General features: G+C 36.6%; 1 long non-coding RNA gene across 1 annotated transcript in view; it reads right to left on the reverse strand.

Moving 5' to 3' along the window:
* Positions 1-11,261: 11,261 nt before the first annotated feature.
* Positions 11,262-23,616, reverse strand: part of LOC148941843 (uncharacterized) — a 42,511-nt gene continuing 30,156 nt past the window's right edge. Inside the window, exon 4 of the long non-coding RNA XR_016143196.1 lies at positions 11,262-11,828. This is a non-coding gene — a long non-coding RNA (uncharacterized LOC148941843). The remainder of the gene's footprint in view (positions 11,829-23,616) is intronic.

Below are 23,616 nucleotides of genomic sequence, written 5' to 3' on the forward strand. Positions count from 1 at the left end.
TTTTTTTATTAATTTTTGATAATTGATTAATAAAAATTATTTAAAATAATTATTCAATTAATTTATTAATTAATTGATTAATTAAAGTTATTTTATATTCTTTAGACACTTTACAACATGAAAAGTGAGGAAGATGAAATGCACTCTTCTATATCTGAAAACGAACAATAAGAACCACGCACTAATAAATAAAAGTTGACGCAATAAACCTTTTTGTGGATGCCCATTAGCCGCAGTAAATAGTATACAGTCTTAAACTAGGTAAAAACAAAACAAAGCAGATACAGAGTTTGAAAATTACTTCGTACCCACTGAACTTATTTCAGAAGTTTGCTAATTATTCATTGACCTTACAGGGTTGCAAATAATTAGTTAAAGAGAAAATGTCAACAAAATAAGCTTTTCAAGGAAAAGGAAAGGGCTACATTAAACCAAAAATGAGCAAAAATAAAGTCAAATAATTTTGACTAATTGTGTCTGTTTTGATTTATTTTTTTTTTTTTTACATTTGACGTAATTTGAGCATACAGTGTCTTTTGATTTAGTTCAATGTGCCCCTTAATATTCCCTGAAAGTTGCAACTTAATAACCTTAGCCGTTTCTGAAATATTTCAAATCCGCCATTTCGACAGCCTGGATGCAAATAGTATCTTTCAAGTAGGCTAAGTTTAGCATTCCTCATAATATTGCCTGAAAGTTAAACTTAGTAACCTTAGCCGTTCATGAGACCTTTTGGATATGCCATTTTGACACGCTTGATGCACGTTGTGTCTCTGGATTTATTCCAACATCCCACTCGACATTCCATGACGACTGTTTCCACATGACGCCGTAAGCCGTTCCTGAGATAACGCAAATCCCCGAAAGTATAAACACAATACTCTTAACCGTTCCTGACATATCGCAGTTATTTCACTTTGAGAAGCTTGTTGCATTTACTGTTTTTTTTTTTTTAATTTAATCCATTATACCCTTCAACATTCCCAAGCATTTTGAATTTAATTTCCTTGGCAGTCCTTGAGATATAGCATATATGCCTTTTTGACAACCTGGATGTACGCAGTGTCTGTTGGTTCACTTCAAATGTGGCTTCTCTCGCCCATTGAGTATAACACCTATCAATTGAAATAGCTAAGGCCTCATCAAATTTTTACAAGATGATCATGTTGGAACCAAATATGCTCTGTAAAGATTAAAAAACATATGTTTGCTAACCTTTCGATAAATAGGGACACAGGAAATTTAAATATTGACTCAATTTATGATAATCTTTTGAAAAGTGAATCAACAGTCAATAAGGGAATTAAGATCTTAAATAATCACCAAGGTACTATTTTACCTACTAGACGAAAACGATTTGCTTCAGTGATAGCAAACAAGAGGATTATTTTGCAACAGAATAATTAACGTAATCGCCAATTGTATTTTTTTTGTGGTGGTTTTATTTGTTTTTGTTTTTACTTTTGGTTTGGTTTTTTATCTTGTTCTTCTTGTGTTTCTCTTTCGCTGAAGACGCCTTGTTTTGATACAGGCGAAATATTTGCGTTGTTTTACATTTTTCGTCTTTTCTTTCCACTGGCTGCAGTCTCGTTTGTTGTTTTTTTTTTCATTGAGATTTTTCTCTTTGTTGTTTTTTTTTTGTCATTGCTGGCCAGTTTGGCTTAATATCTTTCATTTTAACAACATACGCTCTTTTAAAAATCTGGGCACAAATAGTAATTTTTAACCTAGTTTTATACCTCCTCTAGTTGACCTAAAATAAAAAACTTGATACCATTCGCAAAAAAATCTATCTATGGTCTTTGAAAGCTTAGATACACTTATACTCGTTAGATTTAGTTATATGATAAGAGCAGAAGTAGTAATAGAAGTAGCCCCGAAAGTTTGAATCTAATACCCTCAGTCGTTCTTGGGATATTGCTGAGATGTCTTATTGGTAATCAGCATTCACACGGTGCTTTTTTATTTAATCTTAAGTCAACATTTAGTCTTTAAACATAATGGGCAACTTGCATTACGGTAGGGGGTTGACCTACGCAATAGCCCTAGAGGTACAGTTACAAGACCGTTCAGCTATGCTGAACAAAATGGCTGTCTTAAATTTTGATTTGAAGTGTTTGGAAAATTATGAGAAAGGCTGATTGCCCTTTTAAGAGAAGGGCTGATTGCCTTCCAATCACTTTTGACTCTTAAACTAGAGATTTCCCCTAGAGAGTTAATCCACGGAAACTTCCATCCCAATGGGATATTCACCCCGTAGAAAATCCTTCCCCAGCAGATCCCCCCCTGGAAAATGTCGGTGTGGTTCCTAATAATGAATACCATATGCAAACAATTGGCAAATTTCAAAACTGGCAGCTCTTCCTCCAGTGGCACTTGGGGGTCATGTCATCTCCAAAAACTTATTTATTGTACATTTTAACTATGCTGAACAAAACAATAGTCTCAAAATTTTGATCAGACGACCTCTTGGAAAAAAACGGCACGGAAGAGGGGCTAGTTACCCTCCAATTTTTTTGTCACTTAAAATTGGGAACTCGAACAATTAATTTTTGTTCGAATTAGTCCTCTCGTGATTTTCTAGGACTACTGGATCGATAGTATCACCCCTGAAAAAAAAAATAGCCTGCATCCGTGTTATTTCTTCTGGAAAAAATACAAAACTTCACATTTTTGCAGATAGGAGCTCGGAACCATTATAGTAGGATTCTCTGATACGCTGAATCCGGTGAATTGATTTTCATTAAGATTCTTTGACTTATAGGGGGTGCTTCCCCCTTTTTCAGAAATTCGGCAAATTTTCTCAGGCTCTTAGCCTTTTATTGGTAACACTAAACCTAATGAGTATTATATATTTGGAATCAGTATAATGAGCCAATTCCTTTGATATATCTAACGATATCAAAACTCCGTGTTTAAGAGTTGCGGTTACTATTAAGTCACCTCGCTCCTTATTTACAGTTCGTTAGCACAAACAGTTTGATTTAATATTATTTGGCAGAGAAACTTTCTTGCTATCGTCTGGAGTGTTGTTCCTCTCCAGTTACCTTATATTGATTTCTTTTCGTTCTTGAAAAGTTTGACAATCATGCCTTTTTTCCATTCAGATAGAATAGCCTCCGCAATTCATAAATTTGTAAGTAGTTTGTAAAGTGATTTCTCGATAGTATCTCTTCCATATTTAAGTAGTTCAGGTGAAATTCTGTCATGACCAGCTGCTTTCCAATTTCTTAGGGATTTAAGAGCAGTGTCAATTTAATCGTAGAGAATCAAACATGAACATCAAAAAGTGGTGTATCTTGGATGTCAAAAGTATCCTGGGCGATATGTTGGTTGAGAATATCAGCGAAGTTGTGTTTCCACCGTTGTGATACTTCTTCTGGACTGGTCAGAAGCAGACCATTTACATCTACGACAAACGGCCAGACGTCTCTTCGGGCGCCAGCTATCTTTTTGGATAATAAGTACACAGTTCTACTATTTCCATGACCTGCAAATCGTTCGGCTTCTGTGACTTGGTTCTTAATATATGTTGTCTTTCGGACTTCTTTACCTCTTTATCAACACTTTCGTATTGTTCTTACAAAATATCACGATAATGGGTATCACAGAGACAACTAGACGAGTATATATCAGCAAGAACTTTAAAATCTGGTCTTTTCTTTATAAGCTGTCAAGTGGCATCACTTATACATCTTTCTTTCCTACGCTTTTTATATTCAAGTACTTCGGAGGCAACATTTTTAGTGCATTGTGTCACTGATTCCCAGAGTTAATCTACATATTCTTCAAGTTCAAGATCAGTGAACCTTTTTTTCGGTGCAATATCATATTTCATCTGCAGGGCCTTGTTATGAAGCTTTTCAACATCAAACTTTTTAATATTGTTGCAAGTTTTCGTCGCAATCCTCAGTTTTAGTTTGCACTTTGCTATCACAAATTAATGGTCTGGGAAGCAGTGCGGTGTGTTCTAAAATCTCCAAGGAATCGTCTCCTCCATTTACTCCGTCACCTCCATCTAGTTGGTTCTTGGTTCTGCCATCGGGATATTTCCAAGTATGCTTAAAGAGAGGGCTATAACTAGAGGGCTATATTGCTTAATAAGGGCTATAATGAGAAATATGTTAAGACGGCTAGGACATGTTTTGCGAATGAAGGCCAAAAATTTTCCTTTTCGGGTCAACCATCTAGTGCTAAATGAAAAGTAGGTTGTCCCCGAACGGGGTGGGAGGATTATATAAGGAAAACCTTAAAGGAAATAGGAACTTCCTGGGAGGATTTTTGAATAGATTGAGATGGAGTAGAGTATGTGTAGCTATGCTGGCCTTAGGCGGCTTGGCCATATATATATATATATATATATATATATATATATATATATATATATATATATATATATATATATATATATATATATATATATATATATATATATATATATATATATATATATATATATATATATATATATATATATATATAGTTGCCAGGCTCACATAGGTATGCAAAGGGTCACTTTTTTGTGTGGAGAGGATAGGTTTTGTCAGTATTTGTTCCGTAGGTGATTATGCTTTGATATACATATATATATATATATATATATATATATATATATATATATATATATATATATATATATATATATATATATATATATATATATATATATATTCAACAATTCAAAAATCTTAAAAAAGAAAACCAACAGTTTCAAGCTTAGTACATATAGTTGCTAAAAATCAAACTAGCTTCAATAATCAAATATTTTTGAAAAGACTAAAGTATGAAAAGACATTAAACTGCATCAAGAACAAAAAACTGGTAATATATATATATGTAGGTATCATGGGCGTAGGCAGCATTAGGCAGCATATTGTCTAGGGGGGAAGTCGATAGTGTGATGGAGTTTTATCAACTGCTTTTCCCAAACCATCTGCTTTTTCAGCCATATCTAATGTAAGTTTGAAGGTCTAGGGGGGGGGCAGCTGCCCCCCTCCCAACGCCCATGGTAGGTATAATATATATACCGACACACACACACACACACATATATATATATATATATATATATATATATATATATATATATATATATATATATATATATATATATATATATATATATATATATATATATATATATATATATATATATATATATATATATATATATATATATATATATATATATATATATATATATATAGACTCATAGACTCATAGACTCATTTATTTATAAACAACTATCGTAGCCGTGGCCGAAGCCCCGACTAAATGGCGCTGTTTAGTACATTGCATAAAACAGGTCACTGGCGGTTTAAATAACTGACAAAAAAAGGCACGAAAGAATTGCTGTGACGGGTTGTACGACACTTTGGCGGCACTAGTTGAGTTTTATGGCGGGTGTTGGCGGTGATAGGTGCAGGTGGGGGACGCAACGACCGGTGTTTCTGGGACGAAAGAAGGGCCTGCCCAAAATTGCACATTAACTGAAAGCGCCTATCACGCAACGTTGGCAGTCGTAAGGTACTAAGGGCAGCCTCATAAGAGTTGTATTTCGGGCCTAGTATCACTTTCACTGCCCGTTTTTGAATGGCTTCCAGATCTTCACTTTGGTATTCAATATTATGAGCCTGAGGGCCCCACACAGGACACGCATATTCAAAGAGTGGGCGCACATACGTGACGTAAACCGTCTTCAGCTGACTTTGTGAGAAACCCCGGCGGCGCAAGGTAATTAGCGACTGTAATGCGCAACTACCTTTTTTCACCAGACCGGCGATGTGCGCGCTAAATGAACAGTCGTCACTGAAAGAAACCCCGAGAATCACTGAGTTTGAGGTAGTGGGGTACAAAGGACCCAGGAAAGATAGGTCACGCTTAAGCGGATTAAACCTCATGACTTTTGTTTTATTCATATTAAGCTGGAGGTCGTTAATGCTACACGCCTCGAGAAAGGAGTTCCTGATCTCACTGCTGAACTGGGGATACACGTCTGACTTTTCAGCAAGATATTTCAGAAGTAGGGAGAGATCGTCCACGTATTTGAATCTGTCTTCAAACTCGAGGATAATGTAGTTAATTATCGCTAAAAACAAAAGAGCTGCCAGCTTAGTGCCTTGCGGTGCGCCACACGTTAGTTCAGCCCACTCAGAGTTTAAGTCACTAGGGAAGAGAGCATAGACACACTGACAGCGGTTACGCAGGAAGTCAACAACTAAGAGCAAAATATGCTTCCTAGCGCCCATCTTTTTGAGGTTATTTGCTGCTGTATAGTGGCGGATCAAGTCAAAAGCCTTACGATAGTCGACTAAAAGCAGGTCAACGAGGCTACTGCCTTTGTCCAACCACTCGGTAATCAGGTGGTAGAGACGTACTAGATAATGCGTCGTACTACTCCCTTTCAAGCAGCCGTACTGAAACGGATCTAGGGCTGGCTGAACTTGGGCTAGGAGCTCTCTATAAATAAAAGATTCAGTCACTTTAGCCATATTAGGCGTAATAGAAATCGGACGAAGCTGATTGCAGGACTTCGGGTCTTTGACTTTAGGTATGACGCGGACGTAGGCTTTTTTCCAAGCACTCGGGACTTTGTGCTCCTTGAAAGACTGATTGATCACTGATGAGAGTGGTTTTGCTAAAAACATAGAATATTCTCTTAAAAGTTTAACTGGCAATTCTCCTGGGTAAGAAGCACAGTTGCTTTTTAACTTTTGAAGTTCTTTATACACCGCGAACTCGGATACTTCAACGATTGTATCTTCAGAGACGTCAGCAATGAGGGCTTCGATTTCGGCTTCGGTGAAGGACGGGTGAGTAGTACAGATTGAAGTGAAAAAGGCGTTCACTTCGGCTGATTTTATCAGCGTTCTGTCGTCTTTCTGTATCTTAATTTCACTGGTGGTACGTTTACCGGTAAGACGCTTGACTTCAGAGTGCCACCTACGGGGCTCACCTTGAAGGAGAGGCGAGACTTTGTCATGAACGTACCTTTTCTGCGCTGCTCGTAACAGTTTAACAATGCGGTTACGAAGTTTGTTTGCTTGAACAATATCCCCACTGCGATGTAACTGGCAGCGAGTTAAGATAAGCTTCTTTAGATCGGGTGTTACCCAAGGTTTGTCAGTATCACTAACAGTTATTTTTCTCTCAGGGAAATGTTCGTGATATTTACATGACAGCAAAGAGTTGAAAGTATCAACTTTCTGGTCGATATCTGTCATAGAGCAAATCTCATCAAAGTCAAACGTCCCAATCCACTGTCCAAAGGAACGAATTGCCTCTTTAGTCATAGGTCGAGTGGTAATTTTTACTTTACGTGGTGCTGGAAGGCCAACTTTGGCCTTCCAAAGAAGTGTGTTATGGTCAGAGTTATGCAACGGACCGAGAGAGAAGGGTACTTCGTAATAATCGGGAATGTTCGTGAAAATAAGATCTAATATACTACCACTGACGTGAGTAGGGATTGAGACAACTTGCTTGAGGTCAAGCATGCTGGAGACCCATGCCTTATTAGTCTGATTGAAATCACCAGCGATTACAAAAGCAGGCGCTGCGTGTTTGCGGCGTAGGTCATCAGTGCAGTTTTGGATATACTGGATCAGTTCTTTTCTGTTCTTTGCACTTTCGGGGTAGTAAACTGCAGCTACAACCAAGCACGAATATCGCTTTGATAGGCGCTTTGGTTTGCATTCGACCCAAATTACTTCATGGCATGATTCACTGGGCTGACTTAGTAATTTACAAGGTAAGTCTTCCCGAAAGTACAGTCCGACCCCACCGCCTCGTCGGTTAATCCCTCGGTCGCGTCTCGTATTAAAAAAACACTTTTACCCCTTGATATGCCCGGTTTCATCGTTAATATCCCAACAGTCTGTGATAACAGCAATGGGGGAACTCGTCTGTTTGAGAACTACTTCAAGTTCGTCGGTTTTATTGTTTAGTGATCGGGCATTACATACTAGGATATTGGGGAGTCTGCACTTCGACAAGAAAAACTCAGGTGTTAGGGGAGGTGGGGTACTTGACAGTGACGATACTGGGTCAGCGTACCACGGACGAAGCGAAGGAGGGATTTCACTAGGAGGGATGCAGTTAACTACTGTCAGAATACGTTCCCTTGCTGTACTGAGAGACCTCGCTCTGTTGTTAGAAACGAGAACAGGGATAGCACAATTTTTATTTCTTTGGCCTCCTCTTTTACCTCTGTGGCTACGCTTGGATCGCTGTTGACTTGGATTGACATCTGGCGGCTTTCTCAACAGTCGAAAAAGCCTTAAGTTAATGAAAATAAATGGCGCCACTGTCAGACGAGATGAATTCAGTTCGTATAAATCAGCTTTACCGTACTTTAATGCCATCATTATTGCACTAATGGAAACTATGACAGTCAAATTTTCGATTATTCATACCACCACAGCAGAAAAGAAACCATGAGAAAATTCACAAATAAAGCTATACTTGAACGACGCTCAGGCTGCTAGTTGAGCGCTCTGGAACGCCATCTCCAATTAAACTCCAAATTACAAAATAGATGGCGCCACTGTCAGCGAGATGAATTCAGTTCGTATAAGTCAGCTTTTCAGTTCTTTAATGCCATCATTATTGCACTAATGGAAACTAGGAAAGTCAAATTTTCGATTACTTACACCATCACAGCAGATAAACCAAGAGAAAATTCACAAATAAAGCTATACTTGGACGACGCTCAGGCTGCTACTTGAGCGCTCTAAACTCCATCTTCCAAAAAAAAAAAAAAAAAAAAAAAAAAAAAAAAAAAAAAAAAAAAAAAAAAAAAATATATATATATATATATATATATATATATATATATATATATATATATATATATATATATATATATATATATATATATATATATATATATATATATATATATATAAATATGATACATAATATTATGTATATGTAGGTATATTCAAACGTAAAAAGCCATCAATTGTCAAAAGTTGATAGGCTATATTTAATCACGAGGCCTGTTTAATCAGTTGCGGAAGACCTTATGGCAAAATCGCATCGCGCTTTTTTGCGGTCATCAATGTGAGACAACTACATTTATATATTGAAAAAGTATTTATAAAGTTAAAAAATGTTATATAATTTGTCATCAGTTTAAAATCCCTTCTTGCACTTTGATTAATAGGCATACTTAATGATAGAGTCCTATATTTGTTGCGCTTGCGCAAGACCTGTCACTGAAATCGATTTTGCTGTGAGATGCAACATCAGCAAGGTTTATTAGCCCTGTCTTTAAGAAAGTCACATTATCTTTTACTAAAGGCAGACCTTAAGGTTCCAAGATAAAGTATACCCAATGGACAGATGGACAGAATTGGCTATACCGGAAATTGGGACCTTTGCAAAAATTGTTTTGGAGGGCAAGTGGGTCAATAATAGAAAATAAATTGTGCTCAATAGTTTGAGTAAAACACCCAAAAAATCAGAATAAAATTGGATTTCACCAGGAGCCTCTGACGCCTATTTCGTCTTTACGTCTTACCTAGAGGGAGGAATTCAAAGGATGGTAATTGGATGTGGTATTTCAAAAGACGTTTCATGTTATTTTAGTAAAACTTAGTTTCAAAACCTTTCCCCGGTAATAAGTCCGATTGGCTCATTATTTTTTTGGCCTCAAGATGTGTAGGAATTTCTATCTTTCCTGAAATCATGGAAGTTCTACTTGTCTAAAATTTAAAGCCAATGAAAAGAGTGTTAAGTTCAATTTCGCCTGATTGGCTGTGCTGTGTGAACTTTTAGGAAAATAAAAAGAGTATATAGCTTTCTCAATGACAAGAATGTTTTTACAAGTGGTCCCTCTATTTCTTTCTCTGTATAATAAAGATAAAAAATCACAAAAATTGTTTATCACTTTTCCCAATCTCCTGAAAAATTTACATTACGTAACACATCCTCTTATGAGTTACTGCAGCCTATATCTATATAAGAGGCATGAAACAGAAACTTCAATCGAAACGCCAAGGTAAGAGTACATAAAAAATTCCTTAATTTGGCACAGCATTCACAGGTGTTTTTTTTCCCAATTTTTCTTCTTTGTTTTACAGAGAAAAAACATTTTAATATTGTCTCTAGGCGTCGGAATGCGGAAAGAAAGTAAACTATAGCTTTTTTGGAATATTTGGCGGTAGTTCTTTCAAAAGTTCAAAATTTTTGCAAGAATAATTTTACAAGTAAGATTGGAATTTTAGTATGCCGCTCATTGCACAACTTACGATGCACGGAGCAGAGCAAAATTGCGTGGCGCAAGACGCCACGCAAGTAAACCAGGTGGCAGAGTCTGAGCATTTTGTGGTCACTTATATTCATTCCTATGCTGACTTCGCAAATGAGTTACTATTTTCTGTAAGATTTGTCCCGCGTTCAATGGACTTATGGCATTTTCCCTATTGTTCAATAAGGAATCGCAGTTATATATTTGTGTCCCCAATCGCTTATTATATCTTGTTGCAATTTTTTCTTGTTGTGCTTTGAGCCTGCAATTTGTACATTTGGAGGTAAAAAACTTTCTTATAAATATCAATAAGAATATAAGTTGTCCAGTGCTTGTGCAGTGTGATTGATCTCTGCTTGATAGATAATACGGGACTCGAAGTCGGGACCCGGGACTCGAAGTTGGCAGCAACCCATCCCAAGTCCTGGAATTTTATTCCCGGGACGTGGAAGACAGGTTATGTCCTGGGACAAGTCCGAGGACATAACTTGTCCCGGGACAAGTTATGCAAAAGTGTGTCCATCCAAACAAAAAGAAAAGGCATCAGGGTAAGCTAAAATTCTCTCTTTCTGTTAGTTTGTAGGTTCTATGGGGTTGTGAAAAGACTATTGTGACCAAACAGCCCTAAAAAAGTACAATCCTTGTGATCATGCACCAATTACCTTTTAATTACCTTGAATCATAACTGCAAGCGACACGGATAAATCATGAAAGCACTGGTCAGTGACGAAGGTGGTTGAGATTGTCAGCAACATCCCAAGTTGTGTGCTTTGGCCTGCTGAACCAGTCCTTGTCAAATTAAATTTAAAAGTTTCAACACTGGACACGAGGCTGTCGTCTTGCTGGAGGAATTCTGGCTGAGATTGAGGCCAACTACTCGGTTAGAGAAGAAATTATTTTGTAGCCCGGTGTTGACACGCTTCCTAAATAGTTTCACGGAGTGGACAGGTGTTTTCTAGGAGCCGTCTAATTGGATAATGTTTGGTTGATATCTTGGTCACAGAGCAACTTTTTGGTCGTCAATACATCACCTAGGTTATGTCGTTACTTGAGAGTACACAATTTCAGTTTTTGAAATCGAAATCGGGTATGGTGTGGATTTAACACCCTTTATGTGTTTTGTAGGTCGCCATTGGACTGCCTCCAAAGCTGCTTAATCAGACTTGTATATTGGAGTGGCAATGCATCAAAATTCAAATTTTGGGTGAGCCAAACCTTTCAGGAGCTTGGTGATTGCTGCTGGTGATCTGCTGTACCAAGAACTCTTTACTATACCAATGGTATGGTAAAGTACCGACAAAGTAAACATAATCTGGATTTAATAATTACAATCATGGGAGAAAGCATGTCAAAGCACGTGCCTTTTAATAGTCAAAATCACGCAATGATAAAGCGACTGTTCATAAACTTTTTCATCGGAAAAAATTTAAAGCCTTTTTATTGGCTAAGAAAATAAAACGCGAGGACCGACGTCACAAATGTATAACAATAGAATTATAGCCCGCTTTTTGACATTGAAGAATAGAAGTACGTAGCCTCTTTTTTTCTTGCTGATGAAATCTTGTGACTGAGACAAAATCTGAAATAAAAATTTTCGTAATTGAACAAGCATACAAATGAATAATACTTAGCGTAAATGTAAATAATCATTAAGTAAAAATAATCTGGCCTTATTAGATAAAATCATGGTAGAATAGGGTTTTTAATAATCAAAATTACTTACTTATAAAATAACTGTTCGTGGACTTTTTTATTGGTCTAACTGTCACGTTCTGATTTCCAGATGTGTTGACTGTTACATCATTGGAAAAGATACCTATACTGAAGTATTTTAAGCTAAATTTAGAACTTGAATTATTTATGACCATTTTGCATGCCACTCGTGCTATCCATTATAATAGCGTCGGTCTTTTGATGACCCAATCATTTTTCCTTTGCAACTTTATTGCGCAACGTTTTTTTTCTTTTTTTTTACCTAGTCACTTTGCCTATGTAGACTAAAAAGGTCTCTGAATATATTTCTACAATAAAATTATTTTTATTTTTTATAAATGCTTAAGGTCCTTTTTTTAATCCCTTTTAATTAATTTATTTCAGTCACTGGTCGGCTGAATGTCAGCGTTGCCACTTTACTTTGTCAAATTCAATATCGCATCGAAAAAAAATCCAAGAGGAAAAAAAGAGGCTAAATCTTGTGTAGTGTATTTGGTGATAAACTGACAAAGGAGCACTAACTAATGGTATAGAAATTGGAAATTTTGTATAACAACTACTTTTTTTCAAAATTTACTAACTTTAAAAAAAGTAAAAAAAAAAAATCTAATTTCTTAAATGTATTCATCAGCCACTATTTTGAAAAAACTGTACTGCAAAAAGTACAAATGCACTAAGAAACACTGATACAATTGAGGAAATTGACTAGGGCGGGCCGCAGCGTTGTCAACGCTCTGAGATAAATTTTATGTACTTCATGATCAAAATTGTGTCACGAAAGATTCTGTTTGTGCAATTCCGCATCAGTTATAAAAAAAAAAAATCCAAGAGGAAAAAAGTACAACTACATCTTGAGTAGTTGGAGATAAACTGACAAAGGAGCACTAATTAATGGCATAGAAATTGGACATTTTGTATAACAACTACTATTTTTCAAAATTTACTAACTTTAAAAAAAAGTACAAAAAATACTAATTTCTTAAATGTAATCATCAGCCACTATCACAGGCAGCGCAATAGCGCTGCCTAAGTAAAGAACGATGTTGGCACAATGTATTTTTTTGTTGCCCAATTTTTTTGTTTTGTTTTCTTTTTCCATACCAGGACACTTCGTATCAAAGGAGTTGTCGTAGAAACTTCGAAAAGGGCTTATTCTATTGGAAATTGGAGTGGCTAGTACCCTTTTTAATAGTCGAAATTGATTGGAGTGCAACTAGCACCCCCAAGCCCATCATTCCCCCAAACGCATCCAATCAAAATTTTGAGATAGCCATTTTGCTCAGCGTAGTTGATTTCCAGATAGAAAATGTGTTTTTGAGGAGGTCACTCCCCCACAACCCTCAGGGCAAGGTTTTTAAGTAATGCCCTGGGGGCATATAAGGTTTTTATAGAAGGCGTTGCCGCGGAAACTTCAAATAAAGCTCATTCGATTTAGGAATTCAAAGGGCTACTGCCCTTCTTAATAGTCAAAAGTGATTGGAGGGCAACTAACCCCCCTCTCACGCCCAAATTATCCCCAAAAACATCCAATCAAAATTTTAAGATAGCCATTTTGTTCATCGTAGTTTAAAGTTCTGGAAATTAGGTCTTTGTGGATGAAAACCCTCCACAACCCTCAGGGCAAGGGTTGTAAGTTATGCCCTGGGGGCATACAAGGTTTTTATAGAACGCCTTGTCGTAGAAACAACAAAAAAGGCTCATACGTGGAAATTGAAATGGCTAGTGCCCTTTTTAATAGTCGAAAGTCATTGAAAGGCAACTAACACCCCTTCCACGCCCACCATTTTCCCAAAAACAACCAATCAAAATTTTGAGATAGCCAGTTTGTTCCACGCAGTTTAAAGATCAGGAAATTATGCATTTGGGCAGGACATTCCCACCACAGTCTTCAGGGCAAGGGTGATAAGTTATTCCCTGGAGGTATATAAGGTTTTTATAGAAGGCGTTGTCGTAGTAACTTCAAAAAAGGCTCATTCGATTGGAAATTCAAAGGGATAGTGCCCTTTTTAATAGTCTAAAGTGATTTGAGGGCAGATAGCCATTTTTTTCAAAGTAGTTGAAATTTCTGGAAATTAGGTCTTTGAGGATGAAAACTCTCCGCCCACAACCCTCAGGGCAAGGGTTGTAAGTTATTCCCTGGTGGCATATAAGGTTTTTATTGAAAGTTTTGTCGTAGAAACTGCAAAAGGGCTCATTCAATTGAAAATTGAAAGAGCTAGTGCCCTTTTTAATAGTTGAAAGTGATTGGAGAGTGACTAACGCCTCTCTCACGCCCACCATATTCCCAAACACTTATAATCAAAATTTTGAGATATCAAATTTGTTCAACGTAGTTGAAAGTCCTGGAAATTAGGTGTTTTAGTATGATAACTCCCTTAGAGCCCTCAGTGCAAGGGTAGTAAGTTATGCCCTGGGGCACAGACCTTATATGCCCTGGGGCATATAAGGTTTATATAGAAAGTTGTGGTAGAAATTTCAAAAAGGGTTCATTTGATTGGAAATTGAAATTACCCTTTTTAATAGTCGAAAAGTAAGTGGAGAGTAATTAACCCCCCTCTCACGCCCATCATTTCCCCAAAAACATTCAATCAAAGTTTAGAGATAGCCATTTCGTTCAACGTAGTTGTTTTTTTTACTTTTTACTTAAAAAATTTTTTTTATGCACTTATAAATGTTTAATACACTATAAATGTTTTTACTTTTATAACTTTAATAAAACAAATAATATTAACATTTTGATTACTAAATATTCGTATATTTATATTAAACTGACCATGCACGTTCATTTGTATTTTTTCAGTAAAGTACAAATTATGTTCTGGCCTTGGGAAGGCAAAACAAATTTTATAACAAATATTTTCTTTTGTACTTAATATTGAAAATAAACATGAAAATGATAGTATAATTTTGAACTGATGATTTTTCAGCTATTAATATCATTATACATCAAATATTCAGTTTAATTTATTAACTCTTTCTAAAGTTGTTCAAGACGAATATATTTTCACTACAAACAAGAGTTTGAATACTACCCCCTTTCTTAACTGTAAATTAAATAAAAAAAACAAGTTTTTTAAACTGAAAGTAAGGAGCGACATTAAAAATTAAAACAAACAGAAATTATTCCGTATATGAAAGGGGCTGTCCCCTCCTCAACGCCTCGCTCTTTACGCTAAAGTTTTTTATTGTTTTAAAAAATAAAGTTGTGAGACAGAGTCAAACTTTAGCGTAAAGAGCGAGGCGTTGAGGAGGGGACAGCCCCTTTCATATACGGAATAATTTCTGTTCGTTTTAAGTTTTAATGTCGCTCCTTACTTTCAGTTTAAAAAACTTGTTTTTTTTTATTTAATTTCTGATCGTTTTTTAGTTAATGCAGCTTTTATTTGCATAAAAATTTTACTTTTCTTTTGCTAAATGGATGTCTTTACAAATTAACTTACGTAACTAACTTCTATATTCGTATATTTTTCTTCTGGCAAAAAATACAAAGTTGCAGATTTTTGCAGATATGAGCTTGAAACCTATGTAATAGGGTTTTCTGATACGCTGAATCTGACGGTGTGATTTTCATTAAAATTCTTTCACTTGTAGGGGATGTTTCCCCCATCTTTAAAAAATCAAGCAAATTTTCTCAGGCTCGTAGCCTTTGATGAGTAATACTAAACTTAATAAAATTTATATATTTAGAATCAGCATTATAAACATATTCTTTTTATACATTTATTGACATCAAAATTCCGTTTTTAAAAGTTTAGATTACTATTGAGCCGTATCGCTTGTTTTTTTATTGTTTTTTTATTACGTATACGTTATTACGTATATGAGGGGGTTCTCCCTTAGTCAATACGTCGCTCTTTACGTTAAAAGTTAAAAAAAATTTATTCACAAGCTCCTGAATCACAAAGGCCCTTTAATTAGAATAGATAGCTCTTTTGAAAGCACTAAAAAAACTGTAGCGTAAAGAGCGAGGTATTGACTTGGGGGAGACCCCCCTCCCATACGTAATAATTTCTGTTCGTTTTAAGTTCTAATATTCCTTCTTACATTTCAGTTGAAATGTAATTATTCCGTATATGAAAGGGGCTGTCCCTCCTCAACGCCTCGCTCTTTACACTAAAGTTTTTTATTATTTTAAAAAATAGAGTTGTGAGAAAGAGTCAAACTTAAGCGTAAAGAGCGAGGCGTTGAGAAGGGGACAGCCCCAAACCCCTGAATCACAAAGGTCGTTTAATTAGAATAGATAGCTCTTTTGAAAGTGTACCATTGAAGAATTATTGCGGTAATTGAGAAGATTTGCTCGTGGCGATAGAGATTTCTCCTATAGCGCCACTTGGAGATCAGATTCCTTTGGGAGCATTTACCATGGGGACTGGCGAACTAGTTACCTATTATCGGACTAGACTCAGACATATAAGAGAAACAAATACTTATGAAAAGACAATAGATTTATTTAACTTACATGCTTAGTTGTACAGCAATGGGTCACTTCAAAGACAATAATAATGGTGACCAAAATAGTTTCGTCCTCAACGTTTCTGAGCTCACTTCATATTCAAATTAAAAAACACATTTACCCTACTCCCAAACGCAGTTCTTTCGTCCTGCGCTCTAGGGGCTGCTTGCCAGTGGCTCCCGGGCCCCAAGGACGCGAACCCTCGTCCAATAATACGTCTTAAATATTTTGATGATTTAGGCGTTCACACGGTTCTTATCGTTTAAACTTCCTTAAAAATATTGTGCGTAGCACTTTTCTTATTGCTCACTGTCTTAGCGAAATCCAAAGATTGCAATTTCTTTTCTTTGCTGATTAACGACATTTTCATTTTTGAAACTAGATTTAGCTTAATTATAGGAGTCCGAATTAAAGAAGGAACTTTATTTTGGTATTTCAAATATATCGTGTTTTACTCCCGGTACAAAAGCACTAAAAAAAACTGTAGCGTAAAGAGCGAGGTATTGACTTGGGGGAGAACCCCCTCACATACGTTATAATTTCTGTTTGTTTTAAGTTCTAATATTCCTTCTTACATTTCAGTTGAAATGTAATTATTCCGTATATGAAAGGGGCTGTCCCCTCCTCAACGCCTCGCTCTTTACGCTAAAGTTTTTTATTATTTTAAAAAATAAAGTTGTGAGACAGAGTCAAACTTTAGTGTAAAGAGCGAGGTGTTGAGGAGGGGACAGCCCCTTTCATATACAGAATAATTTCTGTTCGTTTTAAGTTTTAATGTCGATCCTTACTTTCAATTTAAAAAACTTGTTTTTTTTATTTAATTTCTGATCGTTTTTTAGTTAATGCAGCTTTTATTTGCATAAAAATTTTACTTTTCTTTTGCTAAATGGATGTCTTTACAAATTAACTTACGTAACTAACTTCTATATTCGTATATTTTTCTTCTGGCAAAAAATACAAAGTTGCAGATTTTTGCAGATATGAGATTGAAACCTATGTAATAGGGTTTTCTGATAAGATGAATCTGACGGTGTGATTTTCATTAAAATTCTTTCACTTGTAGGGGCCCCTCTTTAAAAAATCGAGTAAATTTTCTCAGGCTCGTAGCCTTTGATGAGTAATACTAAACTTAATAAAATTTATATATTTAGAATCAGCATTATAAACACATTCTTTTGATACATTTATTGACATCGAAATTCCGTTTTTAAAAGTTTCGATTACTATTGAGCCGTATCGCTTGTTTTTTTATTGTTTTTTTTTTATTACGTATATGTTATTACGTATATGAGGGGGTTCTCCCCTTAGTCAATACCACGCTCTTTACGTTAAAAGTTAAAAAAAATTTTGATTAACAAACCCCTGAATCACAAAGGCCGTTTAATTAGAATAGATAGCTCTTTTGAAAGTACTAAAAAAAAAACTGTAGCGTAAAGAGCGAGGTATTGACTTGGGGGAGAACCCTCTCACATACGTTATAATTTCTGTTCATTTTAAGTTCTAATATTCCTTCTTACATTTCAGTTGAAAAAACTTGTTTTTTTACTTAATCTCTGATCGTTTTTTAAATAATGCTTGGAAATCCGGCGCCCCCTTCATAGAAATGTCCCTTACCCCAAAGAAACATCCTCCACGGATATAATCTCCAGAGTAACCCCCTCCTCTAGCCCCCCCCCCCTCCAGAATAAATCCTTCCTGAAAATGGTTGTATACTTCCCAATAACCAATAAATAATGCTGGCAAGTCCGGCGCCCCCTTCATGGCAATTTCCTTCCCCCATGAAAACTTCCTTCATGAACAGATCCTCCAACATAACCACCGACCCACCCTTCCCTCCCACTACCAGAAAAAAAAACCTCCTGAAAACTTCTGTATACTTCCCAATAACCAATACCATATGTTAACATTGGGTAAAGTTCATAACTTTTAGCCCTCCCTCTGGGAACTTCGGGGGATTAAGTCAACCTAAAAGACATATTTATCATATTTTCGACCATGCTGAACAAAATGGCTATCTCAAAATTTTGATCGGGTGACTTTGGGAAAAAAATAAGCGTGGGAGGGGGCCTAGTTGCCCTCCATTTTTTTTGGTCACTTAAAAAGGGCACTAGAACTTTTAATTTCCGTTCCAATGAGCCCTCCCACGATATTCTGGGACCATTGGGTCAATACGACAACCCCTGGGGAAAAGAAAACAAAAAAACAAACAAACAAATAAACACGCATCCGTGATCTTTCTTCTGGCAAAAAATGTAAAATACCACATTTTTGTAGATAGGAGCTTGAAGCCTCTACAGTAGGGTTCTCTGATACGCTGAATATGATGGTGTGATTTTCATTAAGGTTCTATAACTTTTAGGGGGTCTTTCCCCCTTTTTTTGAAAATCAGCCAAATTTTCTCAACGCGTAACTTTTGATGGGTAGCACTAAACTTGATGAAAGTTATATATTTGAAATCAGCATTGAAATCTGATTCTTTTGATATATCTATTGGTATCAAAAACCGTTTTCTAGAGTTTCGGTTACCATTGAGCCGGGTCGCTCCTTACTTACAGTTCGTTACCACGAACTGTTTGATAAAAACCAAAAGCCTACTGCGTTATTGGAGCTTAACTGAAAACGAATTATATTACAAATATTTTCTTTCCAGTTCTTACAGCATTGAAAATAAAAATAAAATTACAGTGAAACACATTTTTGGACTGATGGATCTGTCAACAATTAATATCATTATACATCAAATGTACATCAAATATTCAGTTTGATGTTGTTTATACTTTCCAAGACTGTCCAAGAGGCATATAGTTTTCAGTAAAGTGCCAATGACGCAGTAGGGTATAGACTTTTACAGTGCAAGAAGGAGGCGATATCCAAACTCTTGTTTGTAGTGATTTTGTTCGTTTCAAGCATGATTTGCATATTCAGTTTAAGTTTCACTTGTTTTATTTACTCAAGATTTATTTACTCATTTACATTAATATCTATTGTATGTTTGTTTGCATTGATTGTTTATTTAATTTCTGTTCAATTTAAGTTTCATTTATGCTTCGTTAGCAAAATATTTTTTTCGTTTCAAGCTTGATTTATGTTCAATCTAAGCATTACTCGCTTTAAGATCTATTTATTCATTTATGTTATTACTTGTTGTATGTTTTTTGCTATGAGTGTTTATTTAATTTCTGATCGTTTTGGGTTTCATTTATTCTTTAATAGAAATGTCTGGTCGTTTTTAGGTTGGATTTTAAAAAGTATCTGTATCTGCTGTGCTTAATTTTAAAATGGCCTTTACTTTTCTTTGAAAAACTTGTTTCTCAGAAAGTTTTTTTTAATTAATTTTTGTTAGTTTTTGATTGCAAAAAGTTTCAAGTTTTAAAAAATTTCTTATTTCAAAATCAAACTTAAAAAAAAAAATCAAATGTTTATCAAAGTATCAAAACTGGTATCTAAGTAGCAATATCAAAGTGAAAAAATTGGGTTTGTGTCAACCTCGGAGTTTTTATTATCTGATGTTTGAACAAAATGGCTATCTCAAAATTTGCATTGGATGGGTTTGGGGAAAAAAGGCATGAGGGGGGGGGGGATAATTGCCCTTTGGTCTCTTTTGACTTTTTAAAAGTGAAATAGAACTTTCTACCTTCAATCAAATGAGCCCTCTCTGAAATTTATATGAACATTCCTTCCATAAGAACCATATAAATCCCCAGAGTAAAACTTACAACGCCTGTCCCTGGGCATTGGGGGGTTGTGTCGACCCCGGAGTTTTAATATCTGATTTTTGAACTATTTTCAACAAAATGGTCATCTCAAATTTTTGTTGGATGGGTTTATCCATCCGAAAAATCCAAAGACGTGGAGGGTGGTAGGGGCTAGTTGCCCTCTGATATTTTTTTTTACTCTGAGAAAATGAACTAGAACTTTTAATTTCCATTCAAATGAGCCCTCACTGGAGTTTATACGAGCATCCCTTTCATAAGAACCATATACGTTCCAAGGACATAGCTTACAAGGCGTGCCCTCCGGGCCCTGTGGGGTCGTGTCAACACCGGAGTTTTTGTTATCTGACCTTTGGACCATTTTAAAAAAATGCCTATCTCATAACTTGTATCGGATGTGTTTGGAGAAAAAAAGGCGTGGGGGGATAGTGGCCCTCCGATTTCTCTTGACTCTTAGTAATTGAACCATAATTTCCAATTTTTATTCAAATCAACCCTCTCTGAAGTTTATACGAGCATCCCTTCCACAAGAACCATATATGCCCCAGGGCACAACTTACAGCGCCTTCCTCTGGCCCCTGGGTGGTTATGTAAACACCGGAGTTTTTGTTATTTAACTTTCGAACTATTTTTAACAAAATGGATATCTCAAAATTTTTATTGGATGCATTTGGGGGAAAAGGGCGTGGGTGGGATAGTTATCATCTGATCTGTTTTAACTCTTAAAAACTGAACTAGAATTTTCAATTTCGAATCAAACGAGCCCTCTCTGAAGTTTATACGAGCATCCCTTCCACAACAGCTGTATATGCCCCCAGGCATAACTTTCAGCACCTAATCGGGCCCTGAAGGAGTGTATCGACCCTTAAGTTTTTGCTATATGATCTTTGAACCATTTTGAAAAAAATGGCTCTCTCAAAGTTCTTATAGGATGGGTTTGAGCAAAATAGGGCGTGGAGAGGGGGGCTAGTTGCCCTCTAATCTCTTTTGACTCTTAAAAAGTGAACGAAGACTTTCAATTTCCAATCATATGAGCCCCCTCCAAAGTTTATACGAGTATCCCTTCCTTAAGAACTATATGTGTACCCCGAGCATTACTTACAACTCCTGCTTCTGGGCCCTGGGGAGTTGTGTCAACCCCAGAGTTTTCATTATATGATCTTTGAACTATTTAAAAAAAATGGCTATCTCAAAGTTCTTATCGGATGGGTTTGAGGGAAAAAGGGCATGGAGAGGGGGGGGGGGTAGTTGCCCTCCGATAGCTTTTGACTCTTTAAAAGTGAACTAAAACTTTCAATTTCCAATCAAATGAGCCCTCTCCGAAATTTATACGAGCTTACCTTCCATAAAAACCATATATACCCCCAGAGGAACACTTACAACGCCTGCCCCGGGCCCTGGGAGGTTACGTCGACACAGGATTTTTTATCTGACCTTTGAACTATTTTTAACGAAATGGCCATACGTAAAGGAGTTCTTGTTATATGATCATGGAACTATTTTTAACATCCGCAAGAACCTAATTTCCAGAAGTTTCAACTACGTTGAACAAAATGGCTATCTCAAAGTTTTTATTGGATGTGTTTCGGGAAAGGGTGGGCGTGAAAGGGGGTTAGTTGCCCTCCAAGTACTTTCAACTATTAAAAAGGGAACAAGCCCTTTTAATTTAGCTTAGCCAGAGTCAACCCAGCTCTAAATGGGTACCTGGAGAAATTTTTTATCACATGTATTTGGGGAAAAAGGAACTCTTAAAAAGGACATTAGAACTCTCGATTTCCAATCAAATGAGCCCCCATTGAAGTTTATAGGACGACCCCTTCTATATGAAGTGCTACTGGGAAAAAAAATAAATGGAGTGTTGGGGGAGGCTAGCTGCCTTCCGATCACTTTTGACTCTTAAAAAGTGAATTACAACTTTTAATTTCCAATCCAATTAGCCATCTATGGAGTTTATACGAGTATCCGTTCCATAACAACCATATACGCCCCCAGGACATAACTTGCAACGCCTACCACCGGGCCCTGGGGGGCTTTTTCGACACCGGAGTTTTTGTTATCTGACCTTTGAACTATTTTAAAAAAATGCCTATCTCAAAATTTGTATCGGATGGGTTTGGGGAAAAAAAGGAGTGGGGGGATAGAAGCCCTCCGATCTCTTTTGACTCTTAAAAATTGAACTAGAACTTTCAACTTCCATTCAAATCAACCCTCTCTGAAGTTTATACGAGCATCCCTTCCACAAGAACCATATATGCCCCCTGGGCATAAATTGCAACGCCTGCCCCTGGGCCCTGGGTGGTTGTGTCGACACCGGAGTTTCTTTTATCTGACCTTTGAACGATTTTTAACAAAATGGCTATCTCAAAATTTTTATCGGAAGCATTTGGGGGAAAAGGGTGGAACTATTTTTAACAAAATGGCTACCTCAAATTTTTTATCACATGTATTTGGGGAAAAAGGGTTTGGGCGGCTAGTTGACCTTCAATTACTTTTGACTCTTAAAAAGGACATTAGAACTCTTGATTTCCAATCGAATGAGCCTCCTTTGAAGTTTATAGGACGACCCCTTCTATATGAAGTGCCTCTGGGGAAAAAAATAAATGGAGTGTTGGGGGTCACCTTCCGATCAGTTTTGACTCTTAAAAAGCGAATTACAACTTTTAATTTCCAATCCAATTAGCCCTCTATGGAGTTTATACGAGTATCCCTTCCATAACAACCATATACGCCCCCAGGGCATAACTTGCAACGCCTACCACCGGGCCCTGGGGGGCTTTGTCGACACCAGAGTTTTTGTTATCTGAACTTCGAACTATTTTTAACAAAATGTCTATGTCAAATTTTTCTTATCTGATGCATTTAGAGCATGGACGGGGGGGGGGGGGCTAGTTGCCCTCCGACCTCTTTTGACTCTTAAGAAGTGAACAACAACTTACAATTTCCAATCAAATGAGCCCTCTCCGAAGTTTATGTGAGCATCCCTTCCATAAGAACTATATATGCCCCCAGAGCCTTACTAATAACGCCTGCCTCCGGGCTCTGGGGGTGGCGTATACACAGGAATTTTCTTATCTGACCTTTGAACTATTTTAAATGAAATGGCCATTTTTAAAATTTTATCGGATGGGCTTGGGGAATAAAGGGTGTGGGGGGGGGGGCTAGTTGTCCTCGGATATCTTTTAACTCTTAAAATTGAACTAGAATTTTCAATTTCCAATCAAATGAGCCCTCTCTGAAGTTATACGAGCATTCCTTTCATAAGAACCATATACGCCCCCAGGACAACACTTTAAACGCCTACCCCCCGGCCCTGGAGGGTTGTGTTGACACCGGAGTTTTGGTTATCTAATTTATGAACAATTTTCAAAAAAATGACTATCTCAAAATTTGGAGCGGATAAGTTTGGGGAAAAAGAGCCTATGGAGGGGGATATTTGCCCTTAGCTCTCTTGACTCTTAAAAAGTGTGCTAGAACTTTCAATTTCCAAT

The sequence above is a fragment of the Artemia sp. Qi Xiang Cuo genome, chromosome 17 (genome assembly GCF_049724085.1).
Source record: "Artemia sp. Qi Xiang Cuo chromosome 17, ASM4972408v1, whole genome shotgun sequence".
Taxonomy (NCBI): Eukaryota; Metazoa; Arthropoda; class Branchiopoda; order Anostraca; family Artemiidae; genus Artemia; species Artemia sp. Qi Xiang Cuo.